The sequence below is a fragment of the Arachis hypogaea genome, chromosome 6, assembly GCF_003086295.3.
Source record: "Arachis hypogaea cultivar Tifrunner chromosome 6, arahy.Tifrunner.gnm2.J5K5, whole genome shotgun sequence".
NCBI lineage: Eukaryota > Viridiplantae > Streptophyta > Magnoliopsida > Fabales > Fabaceae > Arachis > Arachis hypogaea.
In genome coordinates, this window is record NC_092041.1 from 42,759,214 (window position 1) to 42,773,691 (window position 14,478).

Here is a 14,478-nt window from a genome sequence, read left to right on the forward strand (position 1 = left end):
ATTCCTCTCAGAAGTGTACATGAATTGGTTATTCGCAACCATGTCAATGAGTTCTTGAGCCTCTTCAGGCGTTTTCTTTAGGTGAATAGATCCACCTTCAGAATGGTCCAATGACATTTTCAAAAATTCAGATAGACCATAATAGAATATATCTAATATGGTCCATTCTGAAAACATGTCAGATGGACACCTTTTGGTCAGCTGCTTGTTTCTTTCCCAAGCTTCATAGAGGGATTCACCATTTTTTTGCTTGAAGGTATGAACATCCACTCTCAGCTTGCTCAGCTTTTGAGGAGGAAAGAATTTATCCAAGAAGGTAGTGACCAGCTTATCCCAGGAGTCCAGGCTATCCTTGGGTTGTGAATCCAACCATATTCTAGCTCTGTCTCTTACAGCAAAAGGGAAAAGCATGAGTCTGTAGACTTTAGGATCAACTCCATTCGTCTTTACAGTCTCACAAATCTGCAAGAACTCAGTCAAAAACTGGTAAGGATCTTCAGATGGAAGTCCATAAAACTTGCAGTTTTGTTGCATTAAGGCAACTAGCTGAGGTTTCAGCTCAAAATTATTGGCTCCAATGGCAGGAATGGAGATGCTTCTTTCATCAAATTTGGATGTTGGCTTTGTGAAGTCACCAAGCATTCTCCTTGCATTATTATTATTTTCAGCTGCCATCTCCTTCTCTTGTTCTAATATTTCTGAAAGGTTACCTTTAGATTGTTGTAACTTAGCTTCTCTTAATTTTCTCTTCAGAGTCCTTTCAGGTTCTGGATCAATTTCAACAAGAGTGCCTTTATCCTTGTTCCTGCTCATATGAAAGAGAAGAAAACAAGAAAAGAAGGAGGAATCCTCTATGTCATAGTATAGAGATTCCTTTATGTTAGTAGAAGAAGAAAGAGTGAAGAATCCAAACACAAGGGATAGATTCTGTTCGGATTTTTAGATGAAAAGAGGTGAAGAGAAGTGTTAGTAAATAAATAATTAAATAGAATAAGAGAGAAGAGATAGAGAATTCAAAATTAATTTAAAAAAAAAGGGTTAGTAATTTTCGAAAATTAGAGATAAGATAAGATTAAAATTAAAATTTAAAACAAAAAGAATTTTTGAAAAAGAGATGAGATATTTTCGAAAATTAGAGAGGAAAAAGTAGTTAGGTAGTTTTGAAAAAGATAAAAAACAAACAAAAAGTCAAAGAGTTAGTTGAAAAAGATATTAAAATCAAATTTGAAAAGATAAGAAGATAAGAGGTTAGATAAGATATTTTGAAATCAAATTTTGAAAAAGATAAGATAAAAGATAAAAAGATTTAATTTTTAAATTTAAAATTACTTACTTCACTAACAAGAAACTTCAAGATAAGATTCTAGAACTTAAAGATTGAACCTTTCTTAACAAGAAAGTAACAAACTTCAAATTTTTGAATCAATCACATTAATTGTTAGTGTAATTTTGAAAATATGATATAAAGATAGGAAAAAGATTTTGAAAAATAATTTTAGAAAAGATTTTTAGAATTTTCAAAAAATAGAAAAAAATGAAAAAGATATGATTTTTGAAAAAGATTTTGAAAAGATAAGATTTTTAAAATTGAAAATTTGACTTGACTTGTAAGAAACAACTAATTTTGAAAATTTTTGACTAAGTCAACTCAAATTTTCGAAAATTTGGAGAAAAATAAGGAAAAGATATTTTTTTGATTTTTGAATATTTTAATTATGAGAGAGAAAAACATAAAAATGACCCAAAATATGAAAATTTTGGATCAAACACATAATGCATGCAAGAACACTATGAATGTCAAGATGAACACCAAGAACACTTTGAAGATCATGATGAACATCAAGAACATATTTTTGAAAAATTTTTAATGCAAAGAAAACATGCAAGACACAAAACTTAGAAATTTTTAATGCTTGAAAAATTTGAATGCAAGAATGCACATGAAAAACAACAAAAGATACAAAACAAGAAATCATCAAGATCAAACAAGAAGACTTACCAAGAATAACTTGAAGATCATGAAGAACACCATGAATGCATGGAATTTTCGAAAAATGCAAGAAATTTTTTTAAAGCATGCAATTGACACCAAACTTAAAAATTGACTCAAGACTCAAACAAGAAACACCAAATATTTTTTATTTTTATGATTTTATTTTTTTTGTATTTTTATTAATTTTTTTTGAAAATAAAGTTTGCAAAAACGAAAAAGAAAAGAAAAATTTTGAAAAAGCTTTTGAAAAGAAAATTACCTAATCTGAGCAACAAGATGAACCGTCAGTTGTCCATACTCGAACAATCCCCGGCAACGGCGCCAAAAACTTGGTGGACAAAAATTGTGATACAAAAGTTCCAGGCACTGTTAGAGAAGCTCACAACTCCGTTCAACTTAACCAGCAAGTGTACTGGGTCATCCAAGTAATACCTTACGTGAGTAAGGGTCGATCCTACAGAGATTGTTGGTATGAAGCAAGCTATGGTCACCTTGTAAATCTCAGTTAGGCAGATTAAATGTTTATGGGTTTCGAAAATTAATAATAAAAAGAAAATAAAATAAGATAGAAATACTTATGTAAATCAATAGTGGGAATTTCAGATAGGCGTATGGAGATGCTATGCTCCTCTCGAATCTATACTTTTTTATTACATTCATCCAATCCTTCCTACTCCTTTCCATGGCAAGCTGTATGTAGGGCATCACCACCATTAATGGCTACTTTTAATCCTCTCGGGAAAATGGTCCTATGCGCTGTCACTGCACGGCTAATCGTCTGGAGGCATCACCCTTGTTGATAGCTACATCCCATCCTCTCAGTGAAAATGGTCCAAATGCTCTGTCACAGCACGGCTAATCATCTGTCGGTTCTCAATCAGGTTGGAGTAGAATCCATTGATTCTTTTGCGTTTGTCATCACGCCCAGCCTTCAGGAGTTTGAAGCTCGTCACAGTCATTCCATACCGGAATCCTACTCGGAATACCACAGACAAGGTGAGACTTTTCGGATTCCCAGGATCCTACTCGGAATACCACAGACAAGGTTAGACTTTCCGGATCCCCATGAATGCCGCCATCTATCTAGCTTATACCACAAAGATTCTGTTGGGGAATCTAAGAGATATGCGCCCAGCCTAGAGTAGAACGGAAGTGGTTATCAGTCACGCACGTTCATAGGTGAGAATGATGATGAGTGTCACGGATCATCACATTCATCAAAGTGTTGGGCAACGTATATCTTGGAATAAGAATAAAAGAGAATTGAATAGAAAGTAATAGTAATTGTATTGAAACTTGAGGTACAGCAGAGCCCCACACCCTAAATCTATGGTGTGTAGAAACTCCACCGTTGAAAATACATAAGTGAAAGGTTCAGGCATGGCCGAATGGCCAGCCCCCATGGTCTAAGGACTAGGCGTCTAGAGATGGCTAATACACTAGTAAAAAGTCCTATTTATAATAAACTACCTACTAGGGTTTACATGAGTAAGTAATTGATGCATAAATCCACTTCCGGGGCCCACTTGGTGTATGTTTGGGCTGAGCTTGATCTATCCACGAGCTGAGGCGTTTATTGGAGTTGAACTCCAAGTTATAATGTGTTTTGGGCGTTCAACTCCGGATCATGACGTGTTTCAGGCGTTTAACTCCAGACAGCAGCATGTCCTTGGCGTTCAACGCCAAGTTACGTCGTCAATTTCCGAATAAAGTATAGACTATTATATATTTCTGGAAAGCTCTGGATGTCGAATTTCCAACGCCGTTGAGAGCGCGCCATTTGGAGTTCTGTAGCTCCAGAAAATCCATTTCGAGTGCAGGGAGGTCAGATTCCAACAGCGTCAGCAGTCCTTTTGTCAGCCTTTTTCAGAGTTTTGCTCAAGTCCCTCAATTTCAGCGAGAATTTACCTGAAATCACAGAAAAACACACAAACTCATAGTAAAGTCCAAAAATGTGAATTTAACATAAAAACTAATGAAAACATCCCTAAAAGTAGCTTGAACTTACTAAAAACTACCTAAAAACAATGCCAAAAAGCGTATAAATTATCCGCTCATCATTCACCCAGTCATGTGTCTGTGGCATTTATGTATCCGGTGGTAATACTGGAAAACAAAGTGCTTAGGGCCACGGCCAAGACTCATAAGTAGCTGTGTTCAAGAATGAACATACTTAACTAGGAGAATCAATAACACCATCCGAAATTCTAAGTTCCTAGAGAAGCCAATCATTCTGAACTTAAAAGGAAAAAGTGAGATGCCAAAACTGTTCAGAAGCAAAAAGCTACAAGTCCCGCTCATCTAATTAGAATTAATATTCATTGATATTTTGGAATTTATAGTGCATTCTCTTCTTTTTATCCTATTTGATTTTCAGTTGCTTGGGGACAACCAACAATTTAAGTTTGGTGTTGTGATGAGCGGATAATTTATACGCTTTTTGACGTTGTTTTTAGGTAGTTTTTAGTAAGTTCAAGCTACTTTTAGGGATGTTTTCATTAGTTTTTATGTTAAATTCATATTTCTGGACTTTACTATGAGCTTGTGTGTTTTTTTGTGATTTCAGGTAATTTTTGGCTGAAATTGAGGGACTTGAGCAAAACTCTGATAGGAGGCTGACAAAGGACTGCTGATGCTGTTGGAATCTGACCTCCCTGCACTCAAAATTGATTTTCTGGAGCTACAGAACTTGAAATGACGCGCTCTTAACGGCGTTGGAAAGTAGACATTCAGAGCTTTCCAGCAACATATAATAGTCCATACTTTATTCGGGAATTGATGACGTAAACTGGCGCTCAACGCCAGTTCCATGTTGCTGTCTGGAGTAAAACGCCAGAAACACGTCACGACCCGGAGTTGAACGCCCAAAACACGTTACAACTTGGCGTTCAACTCCAAAAGAAGCCTCAGCTCGTGGATAGATCAAGCTCAGCCCAAACACACACCAAGTGGGCCTTCGGAAGTGGATTTATGCATTAATTACTTACTCATGTAAACCCTAGTAGCCAGTCTAGTATAAATAGGATAATTTACTATTGTATTAGACATCTTTGGTCTCAGTTTTATTTTATTCTTCATCTGAAGAGACTATTGATCACCTTTTGGGGGGGGGGGGGGGGGGGGGCTGGCCATTCGGCCATGCCTGAACCTTTCACTTATGTATTTTCAACGGTGGAGTTTCTACACACCATAGATTAAGGGTTTGGAGCTCTGCTGTATCTCAAGTTTCAATGCAATTACTATTATTTTCTATCCAATTCGAATTATTCCTATTCTAAGATATTCATTGCACTTCCGTTCCGTGACACTCATCATCATTCTCACCTATGAACGCGTGTGATTGACAACCACTTCCGTTCTACCTTAGGCCGAGCGCGTATCTCTTAGATTCCTTAAACAGAATCTTCGTGGTATAAGCTAGATTGATGGCAGCATTCATGGGAATCCGGAAAGTCTAAACCTTGTCTATGGTATTCCGAGTAGGATTCTGGGATTGAATGACTGTGACGAGCTTCAAACTCCTGAAGGCTGGGCGTTAGTGACAAACACAAAAGAATCAAGGGATTCTATTCCAACCTGATTGAGAACCGACAGATGATTAGCCGTGCTGTGACAGAGCATCTGGACCTTTTTCACTGAGAGGATGGGATGTAGCCATTGACAACGGTGATGCCCTACATACAGCTTGCCATGGAAAGGAGTAAGAAGGATTGGATGAAGCAGTAGGAAAGCAGAGATTCAGGAGGAGCACAGCATCTCCATACACCTATCTGAAATTCCCATCATGGAAATACATGAGTAAATTTATCCTTATTTTATGTTTATTTACTATTATTTGATTTTCCAAATTCCATAATTTATTTAAATCTTCCTGACTGAGATTTACAAGATGACCATAGCTTGCTTCATACCAACAATCTCTGTGGGATCGACCCTTACTCACGTAAGGCTTATTACTTGGACGACCCAGTACACTCGCTGGTTAGTTGAACGGAGTTGTGACCACACATAGTAAAGATCTATTATCTCGAATTAAATTTCATACAAGTACAAAGAGTACAAACCACAATTTCGTCCACCAGAGGGAGATGTTTCAACTCTATCTTCTGGTCATGGGCAGGCTTTGGATTGTCTGGAGCTTGTGAAAATGCCGAAGTGCCCTTATTGTCAGTTAAGAGAGTCCCCACACTTGGACCTTGTTTTGTGTACCGTTCTTCCAACTCTTCCTAGTGAATTTCAGCTACAGTTTCATCTATAATTTCAGCTACTCTTCTTGCCCTTATAATGTCTTGAATGCTCACTGTCATCTTGCCTACTTGCATTCTGAATGTTTGTGGTAGGATGATTAGTAAGCTAAGTTGGTTCACCAAGAAAGGAAAGAAAGCAACTATCCATCCTAAGTCCTATATTTGAGACACATTCTTTGAGGCTAGCTAAACAATAAGATCCCAGTAAGAAAAGAAAAAAAAGCAATAAAAGTGAAAAAGGAAGAAACACAATAAGAAATAATGCTAGGCACCAAGGGTTTTAAGATTGAGGCATGTGTCTGTGGTGTTCATGTGCAAGGGATATACTTGGATGGATAAGCTCTTAGGGGTGCCTTATCACTTGGTAACTTGGATTAACTAATCCGGGATTATCAGCTGAAAGTCCACTATCAAGGGTAACCCTTGTTACAGAGCACTTAGTAACCCAAAGAGGTGTTGGACACCAAGGTCTCAAGAAAGAAGAATAACAAACCATATGCCTGTGGTGTGTATATATGAGGGAAAGAGACTTGAGGGAGTAAGTCTTTAGGGGTGTCTTAACACCTAGCACCCTAAAACCAACTGGTTTGGGAGTGTTGGCTGAAAGCTTATCATAAAGAGTCTCCCTCTTACAAAGCACTTAGCAAAAAGAAAAATAAACTTTGAAAAAAAAGGGGAGAAGGATCAATAAGAAAGAAGCCTCAAGGGATGCAATCAAGAGAGTGATTAGGGATTTGATAAAGGATTGAAACCTAAAAGGAAAGAACCTAAGTTGCTATGCATGAAACTCCATGAACCAGGAATGCTACTTCCATTTTATCTTCCTAGTGAATTTCAGCTATAGTTTCATCTATAATATCACACTGGAAGATAGAATGATCTTCTGGAGGGTTGTTTGTGACTTCATTCAAATTGAAGATTACCATTCAACCATCTATTTCAAAAGAATATGTTCCTAAAAAAGCATCTAATTTGAATTTTGATGTCTTCAGGAATGGTCTGCCAAGTAGGATTGATGATGGCTTATCTGAGTCATTATTGGGCATCTCCAAGATATAGAAATAAGTTGGGAAAGTGAGCCCTTTAATGTTCACCAAAACATCTTCAGCAACTCCAGCTACTGTAATAATGCTTTTATCTGCCAACACAAAATGAGCTGCCGACCTTTTTAAGGGAGGGAGCCTTAAAACATCATATACAGATAAAGGCAATATACTAACACATGCTCCCAAATCACACATGCAATCATAAATTACTATACCACCAATAGTACAACTAACTATACAGGGACCTGGGTCACTACACTTTTTAGGTAATCCTCCCATTAAAGCAGATATGGAACTACCTAAAAGGATACTTTCTAATTCATTAATTTTGTCTTTATGTATACATAAATCTTTTAGAAACTTTGCATATTTAGGTACCTGTTGAATAACATCAAAAAGGGGAACAATTACCTCAACCTTTTTGAAGATTTCTACCATTTTGGGATTAGGTTCCAACTGCTTCCTGGGCTTCCTTGCAAGTTGTGGAAATGGAATGGGAGTGGTATTTTCTAAAATGGATTAGATTTCTACCACACATTCTTCTTCGGCTATGTCCTGTATGTCCTCTTCCTCTTCAACTTCTTCTATTTATACTACCTCTTCAGCTGAAGCGTGTTTTGGTGGGCTTGGCTCCTCCTGATTCCTCTCTTGCAATGTGGTTCCGGACCTTAGGGTGATGGCATTAATACCACCCTTTGGGTTGGGTAATGGTTGAGAGGGGAGTCCACCAGAGCTTGAGGACTGGTTGTTGGAGTTGTTCATTGATCCAATCTGTGAGATAAGGGCTTGCAAAGTAGAATTCAATCCATTCAAAGTTGCATTAAAGTTATTTTCCATAGCCTGTTGTCTCCGATCAATGGCTTGTAGTAATTCATCATTAGGGGATGACAAGGGATAGGTGATCTGAGAGGTTTGCTGAGAACTTTGAGGCTGTTTGAGATGTGGTGCTTTGTAGGCCTGTTTCTGATTTTGCTGCCTGAAGTTGTTACTGTTATTCCACCTCTGATTTCCATTGTTATCTCTGCCTCCTCTGTTATAATGGTCCCTCCAACCCTGGTTAGAATTGTCTCTCCAACCTTGGTTAGAGTTATCCTGCCATCCTTGGTTATAGTTGCCACCTTGATTGTACCCTTGATTGGTGCAGTCATGAAAGTTATGAGTGGCTGCTACAGTGTTGTCTTCTGGTTGGAGCTGTGGACACTCATCAGTATAGTGACTGTAATCTGCACAAATTCCACACACTCTTTGTGGAACTAACTGCTGGCTGTGCTGTGGTGGAGAAGGCTGAACTTGCTGAGGTTGTTGTTGATTCAGTTTCATCTACTTCAGCAAGTTAGTCATTTCACATAAGCTCTGAGCTATAGCAGCATTCTCCTTACTAGTGGATACCTTCACAACAACTTTTGACCGACTTTGTCTCTGCCTATGATTCATAGTAGAGTCAGCTATGTGATGTCAGGGCATCTAGGCAAGTTTCACTGACCTTTTCTTTACTGTTTTAGGGTAGTTTCATGCATTTTCCTGGTGAATAAGGCAAGTTTTGGGTGAAAATACACTTACACCTTCATTTAAGCAACTATTGTGAATTTTGCATGATTTCATGAGATTTTTGCCAGAATTGCATGATAACTTGATGATGCATAATCTCATGACTTTGGCTAGAGCTTTGATGCATTTTAATTGCTTGATTTCAGGACAAATGAAGCATGGAAGAACCATGTTAGCATTCACGTTAACTTAGTTAATGTGACTACTAACGTGGGATAGCAAAGAGCTTGCAACGTTAATGAGAAAAGCGATCACCAATAACGCCTGCGAAGTCATTCATAGCTTACGTTAAGAGCCACGCTAACTAAGTTAACGTGGTACTTAACATAGAAGAAAAAGAAGACTCCACGTTAACGAGAAATATGAACTCCAATAACGTTTCTCCTCAACGTTAATGGTAAAAGTGAACACCACTAACGTTTGGAAACTAGGCAATGCCCCACGTTAAGAGTCACATTAACTTAGTTAACGTGAACTCTAATGTGGAAGAGGATCAACAATGCCAACGTTAGTGACACTCACTTTTGTCACTAACGTTGGATCATTAGCATTGCCTACGTTAACTCTCACGTTAAGATTGTTAACGTGAAAGTTAACGTGGAGTTGGGTTCAAAGAACCAACGTTAGTGACACTCACTTTTGTCACTAACGTTGGGAGATGGCTTCATTACTACGTTAAGAGCCACATTAACTTAGTTAACGTGGGTTCTAACGTAGGGACTTAAGGCAATTTGAGCGTTAGTGACAAAGGTGAATGTCACTAACACTCTCGAAGGTGATAGATACCCACGTTAAGAGCTACGTTAGCCAAGCTAACGTGAGATCTAACGTAGGGGCAAGGAGGCAAGCAACGTTAATGGAAAAAGTGATTCCCATTAATGCTTGTGAAAAGGGGCACAAGCCAACGTTAATGGAAAAAGTGAGTCCCATTAACGTTGGCCAAGGATTGAGTAGGAAACGTTAGAAGTCACGTTAAGATTTCTAACGTTGAGATTAACGTCGGTATATAAGGGTGGAACGTTAGTGGAAAAAGTGAATGCCACTAACTTTCTCGCACCCAAAATGATACTCAATGTTAATCTCACTAAATGCCCAAGCCTAATTCATATTTCTCTGCAAGCTGGGCCCACTAAAGAGAAGAATTGCTTCAACTCAAGGTCCAGAGCCCACATCCAAGACTTGAAGAACTCACTAGAAGATCATGAGGAGTAGTATATATAGGAGTAGTTTTAAACTAGAGAGGGATTAGCACTTTTGGGATCTACTCTCTGCATATTTACTTTTTTGTACTTCTAGCATGGATTCTTCTTTTCTGCCATTTTCCATTCCTAGAGCTATGAACAACTAAACCCCTTTCATTGGGTTAGGGAGCTCTGTTGTAATTTGATGGATCAATTATAGTTTTCATTCTTCTTCTTCTTTCTTTTCTCTTGATCTTACTAGAAAGCTTTCGATCTTAGTTCAATTGGTTAGTTGTCTTGGAAAAGAAATCTCCATAATTGGATCTTCTTTGAACCTTGGAAAAGGGATGAGGAGATCATGCTAGAATTGCTTTCTCATGTTGGACCAAATTGGGGTTTGGATGGATATTGTGACATTTAATCCTCCCAACACTTTGATTTGGAAATACATGTGGTATAATCAGTGAACAAACTTCATCTCTTCCCATGACCAATTAAATCAAGGAATTAGGCAATTGTTCAAGCTTAGAGAGACTGGATTGCCAAGGAATTGCAATCCAATCACTTAAGATTGCCAAGGAGATTAATGAATGCATTGATTGAGGAAGAGATGAGAATGAACTTGATCTGGAGAATGCAACATCTCCTAAACCCAATGATCTCCCCATTTCTGATCTTACCCATTCTATTTACTTTCGGCCATTTAATTTCTGTTATTTACTTTCTAGTTATTTAAATTTCTACATCTCAATCTCAATTCTGTTTAGCTCAACTCGCATATTCTTCTAACTAAAGTTGTTTGACCAATCAATCCCTGTGGGATTCGACCTCACTCTATTGTGAGTTTTACTTGACGACAATTCGGTATACTTGCCGAAGGGAAATTTGTTAAGAGACAAGTTTTCACGCATCACTAAGTCTCTGATCAATTGCCATGCTTCGTCCGTAGTCTTGTACTTTTTCATAGAACCATTGCAAGCACCTTCCGGTGTGGTCCTATCTTGAGATTACAAACCCTGTGTAAAGTAGCCAAGCAAAACTATCTTGTCAATCATATGATGGGGACATGCATCTCGAAGAGTATTGAAGCATTCCAAGTATTCATAGAGGGTCTCAGATTCATCTTGAACGATCATAGACATGTCCTTCCTCAGTTTATCGGCAACTTCAGTTGGAAAGAATTTATCCATAAATTCTCTCCTAAGTGCATCCCAGTTGAAAACAATTGCTCTGCGTTGAGTGTAGTACCACTCTCTTGCCTTTCTCTCCAGAGAAAACGGGAAGGCTTTCAATAGAATAGAGATTTCATCAGTGCCATCACGCTTAACAGTAGAACAAGCGGTCTGGAAATCCCTAAGATGCTTGATAGGCTCTTGAGCAGGTAAGCCATGAAATGTGGGCATCAAGTTGAGTAGTGAAGACTTTATTTCAAAATCTACAGCTACTGATGGGCGGTGCACCTGGAATGGTTGGAGCGTAAAATCAGGGGCTCCTTCCTCCTGGATAGTGACTCTTCTGGGCGCTGCCATGTCACCCGCACGTAAATGAACTGGATTAGTAGAGAGGGGGCTTGTTTCTTCCTTAGATGACGGTCCAGGTTCGTCCTCAAAGAGGAGTCGCCTACGCCGAGCTTGCCTTATATGTGAAAGAGTTCTTTCAATCTCAGGGTCAAATGCTGGCAAGCTTGGATCAGGAAGTGAACGCGTCATTTAACGAAAGAAACGTACAGTTCATAGTGACAAAAGTAAAATAAAATGCAAATAAATAAATTCTAATTAATAACTTTAGCAATCTATTGCAACTCCCCGGCAACGGCGCCAAAAATTGATGCGGCAGAAATTGGTGAATTAAAAATTATTAAAATATATACGTTGCAAGTATAGTTCTTAACTCACCAAAAATCCACTTATCAATTTAGAAAGGTGTCACAGAAATTTAAATTTAAAATACTGGGAGTATGAATCCCAGGTCGTCTCCCAACGAGTTGCAGAAAAGTGTGCTATTTTATTAATCAGATGTTTTCAAAAAGGTTTGAGTTGAGTAAACAGGGAATTAAATTGGAGAATTTGAATAATGTAAATAAAAGCCTTGACTGGGAGTTGATTAGTTGGAAGCCCCATTAATGTTGGGGAACTCTCTAGATTAATTGATAATTAAAGGTTATCCTGTTTAGTTATCTCTTACTAGGTAAGGGAAAGTCAAACAAGTTGGAATGCTGTGTCCGTTCACAAGTTGCAACCCACTTAATTAAAAGGGATTGGTGTTAGTGACTAGAGAGCAATCCAACACTAAACCCAATTACAATCTTTCTTTTAAGCCTTCCAACTCAAGGGTTCCTTTCAATCAACTCCCCATCAAGTTAGGGAACTACTCGCTGATTGAGAATGTAAAATTCATAACATGTGAAAAGGAATTAAAGAAAGACATTGTAAATAAAAACCAAATTAATCAATTAAAAATGAAAGTAATCCTTGTATTAAATAATCCTAAAAATATTCCAATGGTAAAATTAACAAATCAAAGGACATGGAAGAGTAAAGCCAAGTAAAGAAAACGAACTAGAATGACGAAGTCTTGATGAGGTAATAACTCTTCTCAGTATCCCAATGCAAAAAGTGATAGAAAAATAAAATCCTAAAAACTATGAATGTAGAGAGAAAAACCTAGAGGAGGAGTAAAAACTAGATCTAAAACTAAAAACTGTGTAGAATGAATTGTTGTCCCTTGTTTTTGCATGTTCTATGGCTCTAGTCTGCTGTTCTGGGCCGAAAACTGGGTCAAAATAAGGCCCGGAATTGCCCCCAGCGAATTCTGCAGATTATGCAGATCGCGCACGTCACGCGATTGCGTCATCCATGTGGACGCGTCATTCGCGTTTTTTCTTGCCATGCGTTCGCGTCGTCCACGCCTCCGCGTCACTTGTGCTTTTCCATTCTGCGCGGTCGCGTGAGCCATGCGACCGCGTCACTGCGTCTTCTCCTCTTTCGCGCGAACGCGTGAGCCATGCGGCCGCGTCACTTCTCATTGGTTGTCTCCTCAATTTCTTGTGTTCCTTCCATTTTTTTGCTAGCTTCCTTTCTACTCTCCAACTCATCCATGCCCTATAAAGCCTGAAACACTTAACACATAGATTACGGCATCGAATGGGATAAAGGAGAACTAAAATGCATAATTAAAAAGTCTCTAGGAAGCAGTTTTCAACCATGTAATAATTTCAGGAAGGAAATATAAATGCATGCTAAATTAATGAATAAGTGGGTAAGGATCATGATAAAACCACGCAATTAAACACAATATAAACCATAAAATAGTGGTTTATCACTAATCAACTGTCAGATTGCTCGTCTCGGATGAAAAATACCATGCACAGATTTCGTATGGCTAATCAGTTGTTGGTTCTCGATCGTGTAGGAATAGGATTTACTATCCTTTTGCGTCTATCACCACGCCCTACAGTCGCGATTTTGAAACTCGTCACAATCATCCCATCCTATATCCTACTCGGAATACCACAGACAAGGTTTAGACTTTTCGGATCTCAAAAATGCTGCCAATGGATTCTAGCCTATACCACAAAGATTTTAATCTTAGATTTAGATGCCCTATTGTCAGAGGGGAGTCGATGTGAATCGTTGATTGGAAACCCAAGAGATATACATTCAAGCTTGTTTTCATGTAGAACGAAAGTGGTCACGCGTTCATAAGTAAGAATGGTGATGAGTGTCACATAATCAACACATTCATCATGTTCTTGTGTGCGAATGAATATCTTAGAATAAGAATAAGCATGAATTGAATAGAAGAACAATAGTACTTTGCATTAATACTCGAGGAACAGCAGAGCTCCACACCTTAATCTATGGTGTGTAGAAACTCCACCATTGAAAATACATAAGTGATAATGGTGTTCATTGGCTTCGGCCCCAGAGGGGGAACCAGAATAACCAAGATGTCGGTCTAAGGACTGAACATCCAAAGATGTGAGTACAATAGTAAAAAGTTCTATTTATACTAAACTAGTTACTAGGGTTACAGAAATAAGTAAATGATGCAGAAATCCACTTCCGGACCCACTTTGTGTGTACTTGGGCTGAGCATTGAAGCTTTCACGTGTAGAGGCCTTCTCTGGAGTTAAACGCCTGTTTGTAACTTGTTCCTAGCGTTTGACTCTAGCTTGCAACTTGTTTCTGGCGTTTAACGCCAGAATAGGGCAGAAGGCTGGCGTTGAACACCAGTTTGCGTCATCTAAACTCAGGCAAAGTATGAACTATTATATATTGCGGGAAAGCCCTGGATGTCTAATTTCCAACACAATTGAGAGCGCGCCATTTGAGTTTCTGTAGCTCTGAACAATCTATTTTGAGTGCAGGGAGGTCAGAATCCAACAGCATCAGCAGTCCTTTTTCAGCCTCTGAATCAAATTTTTGCTCAGGTCCCTCAATTTCAGCCAGAAAATACCTGAA